At 36.7% G+C, this 15,669-nt stretch overlaps 1 protein-coding gene across 1 annotated transcript in view; it reads left to right on the forward strand.

The window, feature by feature from the left end:
- LOC122796001 (contactin-associated protein-like 4) overlaps window positions 1-15,669 on the forward strand; it is an 858,360-nt gene that overhangs the window by 271,397 nt on the left and 571,294 nt on the right. The gene's annotated exons all lie outside the window — the stretch shown is intronic.

Genomic DNA, 15,669 nt, shown 5'->3' on the forward strand with positions numbered 1-15,669 from the left:
TGCCAGCCATCCCCAAATTCCTTTGTGGATAGCTGAAAGTGCTGTTCTACAAAAAATATATTTAAATGCTGCACATGGCCACACATAGGTTCATAGGTTGGTACTAGGCTGTTGGCCCTAGGGCCTATGCAAGCCTAGCCATAACAATTCCCTGGTTATTTCTTCCCACAATATTTACTTCCCTGGACCCCTGTCTAGCAGGGCAAGTGACGTGATCCCCAGGGTGAATTTCTTATCTCCCATCCAGTTTTCAAGGTTCCTTTTGAAGAGGGCCAAGGAGGAGCTCTGCTTGACATGGATGGGCAGTCTATTCCAGAGTATGGGGAGTCTCTGGGTCAGGAACCTATCCCTCCAGCATGTTTTGTTCATTGTGATGACAAGGTTTAGATCCCTGGAGCATGTGGCTCTGAGGGACTTGGATTTCTTTAAGTGGAGCAAGTCCAATAGCTCAGGGTTTGACATGGCCTTGTATGTTAAGCAGAGATCACCTCTGAGTAGACAATATGCCATAGAGTATAGCTGGTGTTTTTTTAGATGGTCAGCATAGTTCTTTTAGTGAGGTATTTCTGTGAGGTACATACCAAATGGGGCGTTGTACTCTATACTGGGTCTAATAAGGGATGAGTACAGTGGGACAATGACCTCCTTTTTTCTGAATGAAAAGACCTTAGTGATGAGGTGTGCCACATAGAAGGATTTCCTGACTGTTGTGGGGATATGGTTATCGAAGGTGATACCACTGTCCACCTGTGTCCCTAAGTCTCTCATCACACTTTCAGTGTACTGCCATCTATGTGGTAATTCATGGGTACATGTTTTTTCCTAAAGGGGATAACTATACATTTCTTGGCATTAAGCTTGAGCCCATGGCTCTGGCACCAAGCATCTGTTTCTATAAGGCCCTTTTGTAGAATATCCACATCATGTGGGGATTTAATAATGGCTCCCAGTTTGCAGTCATCTGTGAACTTTGTTAGCCAGAGTCCCTTAGTGTTGGCCTGTACTTCAGGAAGTAGATGCCAACCAAGAGCGGTCCCAGGACTGAACCCTGAGGTACTCCACTTGTCACTTGTCTGGAGCTGGATTTGGAGTTGGCTACTTTTACAGTCTGGGTTCTGACAGTAAGCCAGTTGGCAACCCATTGAGTGATGTAGGGATTTATGCCCAGCTTAGTATGTTTATCTATGATTCCAGAGTGAGGGATGGTGTTGAAGGCCTTGGCAAGGTCCAGATAGGCTGTGTGGACCACCTTACCCTCATCCACAGCTCTGGAGACTGATTCGATGAAGTCAATCAGGTTCAGGAGACAAGACTGGCCCTTCATGAACCAAAACTGGGTGGGGTCCAGTGTTTGAAGGTTGCCAAGGTCTTTGTTTATAAGTTCCATGATAATGCATTCCATGCCCTTGCAGATCAAGCTTGTCAAACTGATGGGATTGTAGTTCCCAGGATCCAAGGTGGATCCCCCCTTGTGGAGTGGGATAACTGTAGCTGTGCGCCACTCAGTGGGCATGAAGCCTGAGGAGAGACTATGATTAAATATGACACTTAGGTGAGGTGCCAGTTCATTTTGTAGTTCATGTAGTACACAGCCCGGGATGTAATCTGGTCCCATCGATGCTGTATTCTTAGCTTTGGAGAGTGCAGTTTGTACCTGTGTGGGTGAAGTTGGCAGTAAATCGATCTGCCAGGATATTAGCAATATCCTTGGGATCGTATATTTAATGCCATTCTGTTGTAGCTCAGAGCAGATCTGAGCATTGCCATTTAGATTCTTGACATAACTATAGAATGCCTTGTGGTTGTCTTTGGAATCTTTGGCAATTTTATTTTCATAACTAGCTTTGGAGGATTTTATGAGGGATCTCAGCTTCTTACTGAGGCTGGTAAGGGAGTTTTTTGCATCCTGGGATTTTCCTCTTTTCTGCAACAGTTTCTTCCTTCTGTTATATAGTTTGTTTATGGCAGGGAACCACCAGATTGGCTTCCTTTTTTTGGAGGAGAGCATCTTGGTTTTATTTGGGATGGCACGATTCATGCACGAGTGGATGTGCTCATACAGTGCTTTAGTGTAGGATTCAGCAGTCGAAGATGCCTGTCTCTGATCTCATAATGGAGGAAGACAGGCATGTTGGCCACAATAACCATCATGCCTATATTCATCAATCTGCCACACATGTAGTGCTGTTGTGCTGGATATCCTGATGGTCATGCAGCTCTCCCTGTTTGTCAGACATGGCATTTCAGTCAGGCTCTCTGCCTACATTGCCAGGTCCATCACACAGGTGGAGGTGCTGCACCCAAGAACTTCAGCTGTACTCCTCAGTCCTTAAGGAAGCTCAGGCTGTATTCCCTTCATCAATATAAAATGATATAGAATCTCACTTCTATACATCAACATTATGATGTGATGAACTGAAAGAACCCCTCAACCCAAAATAGTGTTATTTCAGGGTCAGGAGGGATTTCACAGTTTGGAGTGACAATAGTGGGCCAACAGATACCATTCTTTCACAACTGTTAGAAACAGCATAAACATGTATCCATTACAACACAAAACATATTTCACAAGAGCAAATTCTACAGTAAATAATAGCCATGCAGATTTTTTATAACATACTACAGCAATAAAATACATCAGAATAAATGTTGCATTTATATAAAATGCAAGAGTTCTAATGCTAACTGTAACAAAGCAGCTGTGCATCTTTACCCCAAGTAACAGTCATACAGAAGTCTCTGATGTGTGGCAGTAGTATAGCAGAAACAGAGTTGCGTATGTGTAAGGACACGTTTCATAATAGTAACTCACGCCATTAAGCTGTTTCTTGTTAACTGTTTACATTTTGAATAGCAGTGACACATTTGAATATTTTAACTATATTTTAGGTTCATTATACTCGAAGAAGTGTGCAAACTTAAAGTGCATATTATAAGCTCAAAATTAATATTTATTTATTTATTTCAGAACGTTTAATTGGTAATAGCGTTAAACCTCTGATGCTGGTGGCAGTACCACTATCTGTAATTGCTGTAGCTAATTCATTAGATATTTACATTTCAAGCACCTAATTCTGGTTAGTAACGTACCTTTGATACTAACTCAAACATAGTTCAGAGGTCTACCTTGCATTATGTGGTCCTGAGCTTTGCAATGAGAGAAGCATTATTGCACTGACAAGGTACTCAGCACTTCTTTTATTATTACCATCTTCAAAGACAAATGATGAAGCTTCCTGCAAGACTTGACTTACCATAGCCTTGGTATGTATTTTAAGTGGTTTATTCCTTTACTGCTCTAGTCTAATGCATCCAGTATGGTATAGATAATGCTTGGTTTTGATTCTGTTTTATTTTCAGATGATTATTTGCAGTATTCAGCAGGGACTTCAAAAACTTTTTTTTTCCATTAAATTCAGATTATAACTTCAAATTACCATTTATACTTACTCTGATCATACTTGGCTCATTGTGATGGGATTTATGACTAGAATACAGTTAAGAGCGTGTAACATATTGATATTTATATATATCTATATATATATATATATATATATATATATATATATATATATATATATATATATATATATATATATATATATATATATATATATATATATATATATATACAACACCATGCAATGTGCAACACTACTATGCATATTTCTGACCCTTTTGTTTTAGCTCATCTATAAACATCCATCATTTATATTTATAAGCATCCAGAAACCGGCTAGAATCAGCCTGGAAAGGGATTTTACAGTACATGCATTTTAAAGTAGGTCTGTTTTCTAAAAGATGGTAGAAAGAAACAACGTTTGCATTATTCATATGAATAATCCCAACTACACTATTATGTTGTTAGTGTATCACATAATAAGTCTGTAGAGAAGAGAAGAAAAAGTCAGCAGTGGCATACATCAGGTATTTGTAATGCTTGATAGCCCAGAGCTAAATCTGCAGTGTAGGAAAAAGGTAATAAAAGCAATAATAGTAAATTTACATATACATACACAGCCCCCACAAACGTAGATGTATATGTGTGCAGGTGTGTGTGTGTGCATGTACGCTGATATACTGATATAACGATAGAAACAGAAGTGACGAAAATTTACTCGCAGTACAAGTAACAGCATAAACACAAAGCAAAAGAATATGTAGTTAATATTATATCCATCTTTGGAATTTTCTTATAAGTCGGTCCTGTTACTGAAAATCAGTTATATTCAAATATGTTCTGTTTGAATGGTTATCGTGATTATTGATTATAATGGTGCAAATTTTACAGCACTGAATTCTGGGTTGTTTTATTCTTGTTCAATGGTTTTAATTTTTATTGGTTTTCATACTGAAATGTCGGCACTCGTAACACTGATAGCCAACACAAAGGATAAAAGTAAATATCTAACATAATGCTTCTCCTTTGAACTTCTTCTTCTTTTTTGTGTAGGGCAAGCTGCCTCCAAACTTGTAAACTGCGATAACTAGGAGAAAAGGAAATATTCTGGGAAATGGCTATCTCGGACTTGGTATATGCAAATCTGTTTTTCAGCATTCAGTTTCCATATTTTGGGACTCACCAAAGTGGGACCCAAAATTTCAGATGGTTGCCTCTTATAGGTTCATAGGTTCTTAAGTAAGTACTAGGCTAGCAGACCTTATGGGCCATTTTAAGCCTAGCCATATTCCCTATTTTGTGCTCAAAATAACATATCTCATTTTTCTATAGATTGGCCTTAACCATCCTATGTTTGATATTTTGATATTTATATATTTACCCAACTGAGAATAACTGGGATCATATCATAAATACTTTGAGAGGACCAATGCATGGGTTAAAGCATTTAGGAGCAGATCATGTCTATTGGTAGTACAGGTGATAGTTCTGGGGTATGTCCATTGGTAGCACAGGTGATAGTTCTGGGGTAAATTTTCTGTTTCCCATCCATAGATCCAACTTGTGCTTGAATGTGGACAGGAATGAACTTTGTTTTATGTGGGTGGGGAGCAGACCTCTCAGCCGTCCCGAATAACTCGGTTTATACCGAGTTTTAGGGTCTCAATAATGGGGTGCCATGATTCCCAAGTGGCACCCCATTATTTCCGATTTTTCAGATATATTTTTTAAATTTTCGCACTTTCGGAGGTGACGTCATCCTGTGCTCGATGATGTCAGCTCTATCAGCATGCTGCGCGTCTGTTTGAATAGGACTGTCCGTGCTATTTGATTTACTTTCTTAAGCTACCACATGTCTATTGCAGGAAGATTTACTTCTGCCATTGGGCAGAACACAGGAGGAAGATTATTTTACTTTCTGCCATCGGGCAGAACACAAGAGGGATATTACTTTACTTTCTGCCGTCAGGCAGAACACAGGAGGCAGATTACTTTACTTTCTACCATTCAGGCAGAATACAGGATTACTTAAGTCTGACATGCAGAGTCTGTCGTCGGATTTGTCTTCTGGAAGTTAGCGATAAGGTAGGGTGTGTGTGTGTGTGTGTGTGTGTGTGTGTGTGTGTGTGTGTGTGTGCGTGTGTGTGTGTGTGTGTGTGTGTGTGTGTGTGTGTGTGTGTGTGTGTGTGTGTGTGTGTAGATAGTGCAAACAACTGAAGCTGGTGGGAGATGGCAGCCATGTGTGTGGTCATTCATAGTGGTATCAGTTTATACCCTGTCTGCTCCAGATCTTGATGATTATTTTAATTTAAAAATACTAGTGGATTTAGACTGCGCTTCCATACCACAGTCCCAGAGTATGTATCCCTCTACCTCCTGCCATGACATTAAACTATAGACATGAGCAGCGTTTCCTCAGCAGAATCAGTGGATGTCAAGTTCACATAAGTAATAGGTAAGGCAGAACATTCTGAAAACTCATTGCCTGCTATTTGCATAGCTTGTATTCAATTGACTTTTCAGCTTTAAAGTAGCACATGGTAGACGGTAACATACTTTGTGCCCCATATAATGTCCTACAAGAGGCAGGTCAGATATTATTCTTGGGGTATCATTGGTAGGTGATGGAAGTTCTTCACAATGCTATCCTGAATGTTTTAGAATTCCATGATAAGTGTATTTTATGTTGTTTACAGTCTTTTGATACTGTGAATGGTGATAGCATTTTGCTATATTTTGAACACTGTAAAATATTTTCATAAAAATTATTTATTTTGTTTTTTGAAAACAGTAAATAGTTCTACTTATTCCCCTTTATAAGTTGATAATTATCACAATCCACTGTCCTGCATCAACTTCTGAGTACAGCAATCATTCTGTGTAACAGTCACTCCTCAAAAAGACATGCAGTTCTCTGTATACCAGCATGTTTAATAAGTTATCCAACTTTACATAAATATGAGGACAATATTATGCAGCTTATCTGATTTATGTACACTCATTCAAACAACTTCATTAAATGAAAAAATGGCAGTTGAATTAAAGGTTTGTAAAAATATTGTTCAATGATCTCCTGATATTTCTACATTAAAGAACACTAAATTTAAATTTGGACAACAGGTGATTATCATGGCACTCGGAAAAAAAAACTAATATAACATTTATGTTGCTGAAATCTAAAGCAACAACAATAGTTAGAATTGCTCTGAGGTACATTTCTAGTGCTGCAAATTATATCATCAGTGGAAAAATAGCATGTGTGGTTGCTAACTACATGCATTGTTTAAATATAGTAACCTTCTCCTATACTTCCAGTGGGAAGAGGCCATTTAATTTGAAAAAAAAAAGTGTGTGTGTCTGTGTGTCTGTGTGTGTGTGTGTGTGTGTGTGTGTGTGTGTGTGTGTGTGTGTGTGTGTGTGTGTGTGTGTGTGAAAATGCCCCCAATGGAATACATCTGGTGGCTAGAGGTACTCAGGCTCAACCCTGTACCTTGGGAACAGATAAAAAGAGCCTAAAGTCCCTAGCCACCATCACTTTTGAATTTATACCTCACATTTATGTTCTGTTCTTCATTAAATCTCTGGTTTTCAGGAGTGGTAAAACAAAACCTTTTATTCTAGCAATTTTCTAGGTTTATAAGATCAGTATCTGAAATGTGTCCTTATTTTGGGGCTGTATTTCCCCATTATTGGCTTTGTTCTATATTTTTTGTGCTAAGAGGTTGAGAGCTATGGTGAGAAGTGAGAAATTAATTCACTAAATGATAGCCATTTAAGTTTGTCTTCCTGTCTTTCAAGCAACTGCTGATTTAGCTTGGTAGTATGTTACTATGACTGGAGTGCGTAGGGTTTGGGGTACAAGACTTAGCAGTGAAATGCATGGTGGTAACACATTTTATGCAAGCAACTTTCCAAAATTATAAAAGCAATGTTTAAAATGTGTCCCTGTTTTTTGTCCTTTTGCCCCCCCAATTGAAAATAAGTACAAGAAGCTGTGTAACATGCCTGTGGCTTACACTACTGTGATTTTACATATATATATATATATATATATATATATATATATACATATATATATATATATATATATATATATATATATATATATATAAAATGTGTGTGTGTGTGTGTGTGTGTGTGTGTGGTTATCACGAAGATATTCTGAATAGGGCAATTTTGTCATTGGTTCGTGCATTTTTGTTTCATTGCCAACTGGAAAAATGTTTAAACAATACATTTAAAATGTGCTCTAACTTAAGTCTAACAAGTGTGCTGTATTATACAATGAATGTAATTTAATAAAGTCAGTAAGTTGTATCAAAGAACGCATGTATGTTTCTTGTTTTTTGTGTTAGGGGGCTCTGATTTGAAAACAGTCTAAAGGTAATCGTTATCCACCACTGGCCAGATGCATTTTCTTTGGATGTGGTGTGGGTTTCAATGCTGTTTCAAGGCAGATAAGGTTTAATGCCAAGTCTATTTTCTTTGTTAGACAATATTGCTTTATTTAGCAGATATCTATTAGTGTTTGCCCATTGTGCTATAAAATGTAAAAAACTAAAATCCAAATAATCATTGTAGAAGTAAAGCAGTATGAACACAATAGTGTTTATGGTAAATGGGGTGAACTAGCCAGGTAATGGGACATTGGAATGGCTGCAGTGGGACTCTGGTGCTATATTTTGGTTCTGTTCTTCAGTTTGCATTTCAAAGTTGGTATCCCACAATTCAATTGGATTGGGTGGGGTTGTTTAATTATGTATGCAAATTTTATGTTAATCAGTATACAGATTTGTACCTATTTTTCATGGGCCTTGTCCAGATTTTTGATGTTTCCAGGTTGAGAGGTATGGTGGGGTGTCTGTTCCACAGCAGCAGTGTCCTCTGCAAGATATACCTGTCACTCCAAACCATTCTACTGATGTTGCAGAAAAGATTTAGATCTCTACTCTTGAGTATTTCTGATGCCATTTGATTTACTGATGTCCAGTAAATCCAATAATAATGGGTAAGACAATGACTTGTATGCCAGACACAGATCACTTCTTAGCAGTCTGTAGGATACCAAGTATAGTGGCACAGCTTTTAGTTAGTCCATGTAGGACATGTTGTTTAGACCTTGTATCCTTTTAGTACAGTATCTCTGTGAGTGTTCCAGTTATTGCATGATTTATTGCATTGTGCCACATTATTGTTCATTGTCAACAATGATGTTTTAATCCAACCTTTCTTCTATACTGTCATTATTAAATGCATATGATTAACTCTGTTATTTATTGAAAAGTAGTAAAAATGTTTTGGAAAGCAAACCCCAGCATCATATTACTGCATACATCTCCTAAGATATCCATGCATGATACATGTTGCTTTCAAATAAAGGGTTACATTCCAAAATGTTTGGAGTAATATAGCAGATAGTCTCTGTCATACTGCCCTCATTACCCAGAACTTATCCTTTTGGTTTATAGCATGGCTGATTCCTGAGGGCAGCGTATGCTCAATTCAATACTAAATAATGCTAAAGTGCTGAGTGGCCATGAGACCTGCTTCATTACATACTACCCAGCACTTATAACATGCTATACTAATGAGCCTCATTACCCGAAGCTGTCCTGATCAAAAGCTCCATCATCATAGGCAGGTGTAGAGAGTTATGTCACAGGTGTAGAGAGTTATGTCACAGGTGTAGAGAGTTATGTCAGCATGGACAAAATATCTGAATTCTCACTCTCTGTCAGTGGCAGGAGACAGACATGCCCACCAGATAATTCAATCTATTTATAACTTCTAAGCCATTCTCTATCAAAGTAAGGGGATGCCTCATACAGAACCCATTCCTGCATGCATGTGGTACTCAGCTTTCTTCCACATGACTTCCCAATTGCAGTATACCTCCACTTGTATGTGGAATTTTGTACTGCAAACAGTTTGACTTCCCACCTTATACTAAATACAGTATCCTGTCCTATGGTACAGGTAGAACTGTCACTTCACAGAAATAGACCACTGATTTCCACTGAAATGCCTCATGTTTGTGCAACACTGAAATACTTTGATGCATTAAGCCAAGTTCCCCTTTTAGAATCAGGTACAGGTTATTGGTTGGAGACTAGCAGATCCCTAAGATTTGGACTCAGTTATGGAATGACTTGCCAGTGTAGCACATTACTGCATACCCAAGTCCTTTTCAAATTCAGCCCATAATGATAAACATAAATTGCAACAAAAAAGTGCAGATGACTAATTTTGATGGGTAGTTTAATATAAATATTAGTGTTAACCTGCCTTCAGTTAAGTATCATGGCAGAGAATTCAAAATAATTATAGTGTATCAGAGAACCTGTCCATTCAGCAATACTACTCCAATTCACAATTGCAACTCTACCCCTTAGCTTCATGTGGAACAGATCAAGAGATTCTGAAATTGTCCACAGTAGGGAGATTCATTACCAGTTTTTCTTATAGTCATATTATTATCCCAGGCATTTGTGGATCCACAGCAAACACTCAAAGGCAGTAGGTGCCATAGCCTCATCTGTACATCAGCATTTGCAGTGTGGGTATAGAGCCAGCCTGTAGTACCAGTAGTGATATACAGGTAAAACTCTATGACCCTGAAACTGTGATGCACTGCAGTGCCACCTGTATGGTGGCTGTCAGAATGATTCATGACTGGCAATATTTTTTATCATTCATCATTTAGCATTCTCCATGTCTAGATAATAGGTTGGTCTGCCTTAGGGACGGAGTCTGGTACTACAGCTGTGCACAAGTGACATCTTTCAGTCATTCCCAGGGTATGTCAAGGAAAACTGACTAAACAAATCACCTTGGTCCCTACCATGTCTGCCATCATCTAACAGTAGAGCTCCAGTGGTATGAGGGTCTTGCAGGCAAAGTAGATATCTACCACATACTGTTTGCAGTAGAACTTCCCTCTTACACATGGAGCTGTTGGAGCCATATAGCAGCAAGTTGGCTTCTGTTTACTACTCATTTGTTTCAGGGGTTTTACATCAGTATGCACTGGCAATGTAAAATCCTGAAGTGTTGCTGCGTTGCAAGCTTTATTCTCCTTTTGGAATTAAGGGTAAGGCCCCACCAGTCCTTAGTAGCATAAGCCATTTAACAACTGGCAAAACTCTACTTTACGGAACTGGACATGGAATAAACACTTGAAGCATGGTATAGCCAACATAAGAGTTTATGGAATCCTACAGCATGTTTTGAGTAACTATCTTGTTTTTACTCTAAAGGCTCCATTTATAATTTCAGTTAGGGGGATCAATGCTACTGTTTTCAGAGATGTAAAGCTCTTCATCTTGTCCATGATAAAAAAGAACACTTTCTTCCATATATTGAAGCCTGGATGCTTCTTAGGTAAACAGAAACATTGAAAACAAAACCACTAGTAGACATGTATCATCATGCAACTGCATTTGCATACACTAGCAAGCAGGGTGCAGTGCAAAAAAGCAAGCAAATATTTTCATGACAACACAATATGTCAGCAGTATCAAAAAACAGAAAATCTGTAGTAATCAGACAATAGATGATGATGTATATGTACTTGGAATGAGGCAGACAGAAGATAGCTCATCTCATACCATGGCTGCATAGATTCATTACGTATAGGCATAACCATACCTCCTACCATTCAGATACTGAATATAGGGACAAAGAGTATTAAAAGTAGATATAACTGACTAAACATCTGAGTGAGTGAATACCATGATAGCATACTGATTCACGTAGGACTGTGAGATATTACTTAGAATGAAAAGTTTAAAAAGCTGAAAGAAAGAGAGGGAGTGAAAGTATATATGCATTTAGCATGTATTTATTGGATAATGCAAATGAAAGTGGGAGGTTGGCATAATGATAAAGGTGTTTACTTTACAGGTGCAAGGTACAGGTTTGAATCTCATATGGGTTAATTAATCTGTGAACCCATGAACCTACTAAATTCTGGGGGTAGTACATATGTCCCACAGGGGCAGTCTTTCCTGATCACAGAACTACTGTGCTAACAATGACCATCTAACTATAGTCAATAAGGGTAGTCAAGTTTTTACATGACTAGGCTTGTAAAGGCTCTAGGACTATTAGCCTAATAACCTCCTATGAACCTATATTACATAAAAGTCTTTATGAGACTATGGGAAGTGCAATGACATATACATGTCTATATATGTATGCAGATATATATATATATATATATATATATATATATATATATATATATATACGTGTGTGTGTGTGTGTGTGTGTATATATATATATATATATATATATATATATATATATATATATATATATACATACACACACACACACACACACACACACGAGCACAGCACAGCTCAAAACAATGTTCAGTATTGTCTACCATTAGCAGTATTAATAAACATAAATAATGATACCACTTATAAAGTTCATTTAAAATGCGTGGACATGTCCATTAACATAAGCAAGTCTTCCACACTGTCATGAACTGGGTTTCTATCCATTCTTGTTCAGATAAATGCATCTCTCCTTCCATTCTTAGCCTGTGCAGTAATTGTATACCTCAGCGAGGTAAGGAAGGGTTAGGCCATGAGTGTGCTGCTCACAGAACCATTGCTAGGTTATCCGATACCCTGTGCAATTCCCCAAACTGGCAGTTATCTGCAATGAAAATAGAAGAACAGAGACATTTAAAACTAACTAACTAACTAACTAACTAACTAACTAACTAACTAACTAACTAAAGTATTAAAGAAGAAAAACAAAAGAAGAGGAAAATAAAAAAGGTCTTCTCAAAGCTGTGGACCAAAAAAGTGGTTTGCTACTGTTTAACACACACACACACACACACACACACACACACACACACACACACACACACACACACACACACACACACATATACATTATTTCAGCAATGCTCAAAAATACAGTAGCAACTTTCATTTTTGAATACCAGTAATATGCTCCCGTATTATCACCCTCAACAGCTTGTAACAGAGGCAAACAGCCCTGATGCACTACTTCAGGAATACATCTGGTTATTTACTGCAACCATCCAAAATAATGAGAGAAATTTAAAGTGCATTGGCAATGTTCAGAATCAACTACATTTTATAATAAATTCCATTTCCTAATATACACCTCATCAAAAGCTACAAGTGAATTTAAAGAAATATGAAGATTATAATGTGATCTTTGATTTTTTTTTTTTAGTTTCACTGTTAAGTTATTCCTTTTGTATAACCCAACCCACAAAATGATATCAGGTTAGGTATTGGACAATGACTTGAGTACAACTGCAAAACATTATCAGCAAGCAGCATTACTAACTTTTTTAGAGAAACACATTCTAATTTACATTGTAGCATCACACTACATCACCTTATACATTACTTTTCAATGCAAAGTATTCATCCTGCAAAAAGTAGATGAAAACCTGTCTTTCAAAGAAATAAGAAACTACTACTGATGACTTTAACAAGGAAATAGAATATCATATGCATTCATTTAAGTGGTGAGGCATTATGGGTGGTCAGCCCTTTCTGGTGCCATAGTAGGGATTTTCAGGTCCATGAAAAAAAAAATCAGAGAGGCATCCTTATCAGTAAAATAAAATTCCAAAATAACACCCAGTTTGCATTAAAATACACATAATTTGGTACTGTATATAGAAAGGAGGTTATAGCCATCTTTAATTGTGTGTTACCTGCACTCTCTTCAAAGCATGACTGATACACTTCAAAGATTATATTTTCTAGTCATAGAAATTATCACTGATAATTAAAATAAATAACATTCAAGTCATAAATAATGGAGTCTTGACAGTACCCATAGTTTATTAAAACAGAATTATCAGGGTATTCTCACATAAGATAGTGTGAGAATTGTTAGATATTATGAATATAAGGCTGAAATTATTTCTGTTGTAAATATACTGAAAGATAAAGCATAGAATAAAAAGTTTGCTTGAATATATGTATAGAGTTTAGCAATGTAAAATGTGCATTCATACTATATGTATAACAGGCAGGCTTCTCTTCACAGCAAGCAAGCATTACATGATTTTCTCATGTTTGCAGAACAAATATCTATTAACAGACATCCTTTTTTATAAACTCAGCAATACATGATGTTTTTTTCAGAAGGAACAGAACAGACATTTCCTTTCATACTTCTGTTATTCTGATTTCGTGCATTTGTGCATTTTCACATCAGCAGAACTGCTGACAGGACAATAGAAAAGTCTAAAAACAGACATTATGTGACTTCCCACAGAAGGCCAAAAAAAATACCAAGAGGAAATAGCAATCTATGTGCATGACTAGCACTCTATATAACAACTGTTGTAATTCAGTTATGTGACAGAAAGTGACAGAGAGAGGTATTTTGTAGAAGTCATCATTCATATCTGTAATGAAGGAAAACTTCAGAAATATATGCTACAAACTAAGAAAGAGTATGTGTCGTTTGTTATAAAATAAGTTATCTGTAACTGTGCTTATAGCTGCAAAATATATTTCTTTATCAGTGTGCAATTTGAAAGGCTTGGTGCTTTAAACAGACTACAGATGGAGTCATGCAAATCTCTGTGTCTCTGATTCAGCATTAAACAGCCAGCAAAACTGTGTGTCTTAAGAAGACTTTGGATCCAGAATAGCACAGCATAGAAGAAGAGAGTGTAAATTAAAATACATTTTTCAATAGTGACCCTTTGACAATGTTCCTAGCCTGTATCCAAAAACAGGGGGAGTGAGTGGGTAATGCCTTGTATAAGGTCATCCCGTAAAACCACAGTAACTAACTTTTATGTGTAGTACTTCCGATTTCTACAGTTTTCTACAGTTTTCTACAGTTTGCAGCAATAATACAGTTTAATAGACTTCTACATCTGGAGAGACTGCATTGCAGGAAGGTGAGCAGTTCCATAAATTCTCCAGAAAAGGTACAATACAAAGTTGTAAGACTGAAACTGCCAGTTTTGCTGTACCAACTTCACAAGTAACTACAGAGACTTTTCAACCATCTACAGTAAAGCAGCTTGGCCATCTGCCTCTCTGTTGACTGGTAAGAGAATTTTTCTGGGTTACATACAGTATGAATGCCATAGAGGTAATAATGATAATGGAATGAAATGTATATACAGCATATTAGCAAATGTAAAACCTTATTAGGGCAAGTTAATAGTAAGGCATTATGCAAATGGATTGCAAGTTGATAGTAAGGCATTATGCAAATGGATTACAATATTTGACTGGTATCTGAAACAAAATTATGTGTGGTATAAAAAAATGTTTATTGTGTGTACAATGTCATAAAAATACAGTGCATGCCACTATTCAAAGGTTAGACTGTACAGACAAAAATTTTAATGGTAAAAAAAACAAGAAAAGTTAATATGCTGACATTATATTCAGATGTTAGACAGTTACGTTCTGTCACCAGATGTAAAAGTTTTATTTCAGAGTTGCAACAACAGCCAAATCAGTTACTGATAGAACCTCTAGTACATTTTGTTACAAAAAATGTAATAGACTTCTAAAAGACAGACACAATGAGTTCAGGAAGCTTAGACAAGTTATACATACATCTTTTCAAAAGTTCATAGGAGTTTCAAATTCAGCAGAACAGCTTACTAAAGAATGTCAGAAGGACCATGCAACATTACAGGAAATTCTTCAACAGCAGTTGCAGGATAAAGGAAATAAATTAGCTGAACTGACAGAGACTGGGAACTTCCTGCATACATCGCTAATCTGTGCAAAAGAAATATATTTTATAATATGTTTATGTTTTGAAAATGGTTAAATATACATGGTAGGATGGTAGGATCTGAATCTGGACAAATCATTCTTAAATGTTTTACTTTCATTCAGTTAAAGCTAGACATTTATCAGTAGTACAGTATATAACTGCTATTCTAATAGCATAGTCAAGAGGTACACACCAGTTTTAGTGTATAAAAATGAAATACAAATAGTTACACAAAACTGTTATAGTGCATAAAAATCAAATTAAAATAGTTAATAAGAGTAAAGATTTCAAGTTACAAGACTGGCATGCTTGTATAAAGATATACAGATACAAGACAGACATGCATGTATGTTCTTTTCATCTAGAGTACATTTCTTTACAATGCACAAAAGCACAAGGTAGACAACAGCAAATATAAATAATATAAATATTCACGTGTTAGTTAAGCTAATATCTATTTTGTTTTTTAACAAAAAGAAATAAAATCACAGATGGTATTAGTCAAGCAG

This window comes from Protopterus annectens, chromosome 2.part2 (genome assembly GCF_019279795.1).
Source record: "Protopterus annectens isolate FY-2018-M chromosome 2.part2, PAN1.0, whole genome shotgun sequence".
Taxonomy (NCBI): domain Eukaryota; kingdom Metazoa; phylum Chordata; order Ceratodontiformes; family Protopteridae; genus Protopterus; species Protopterus annectens.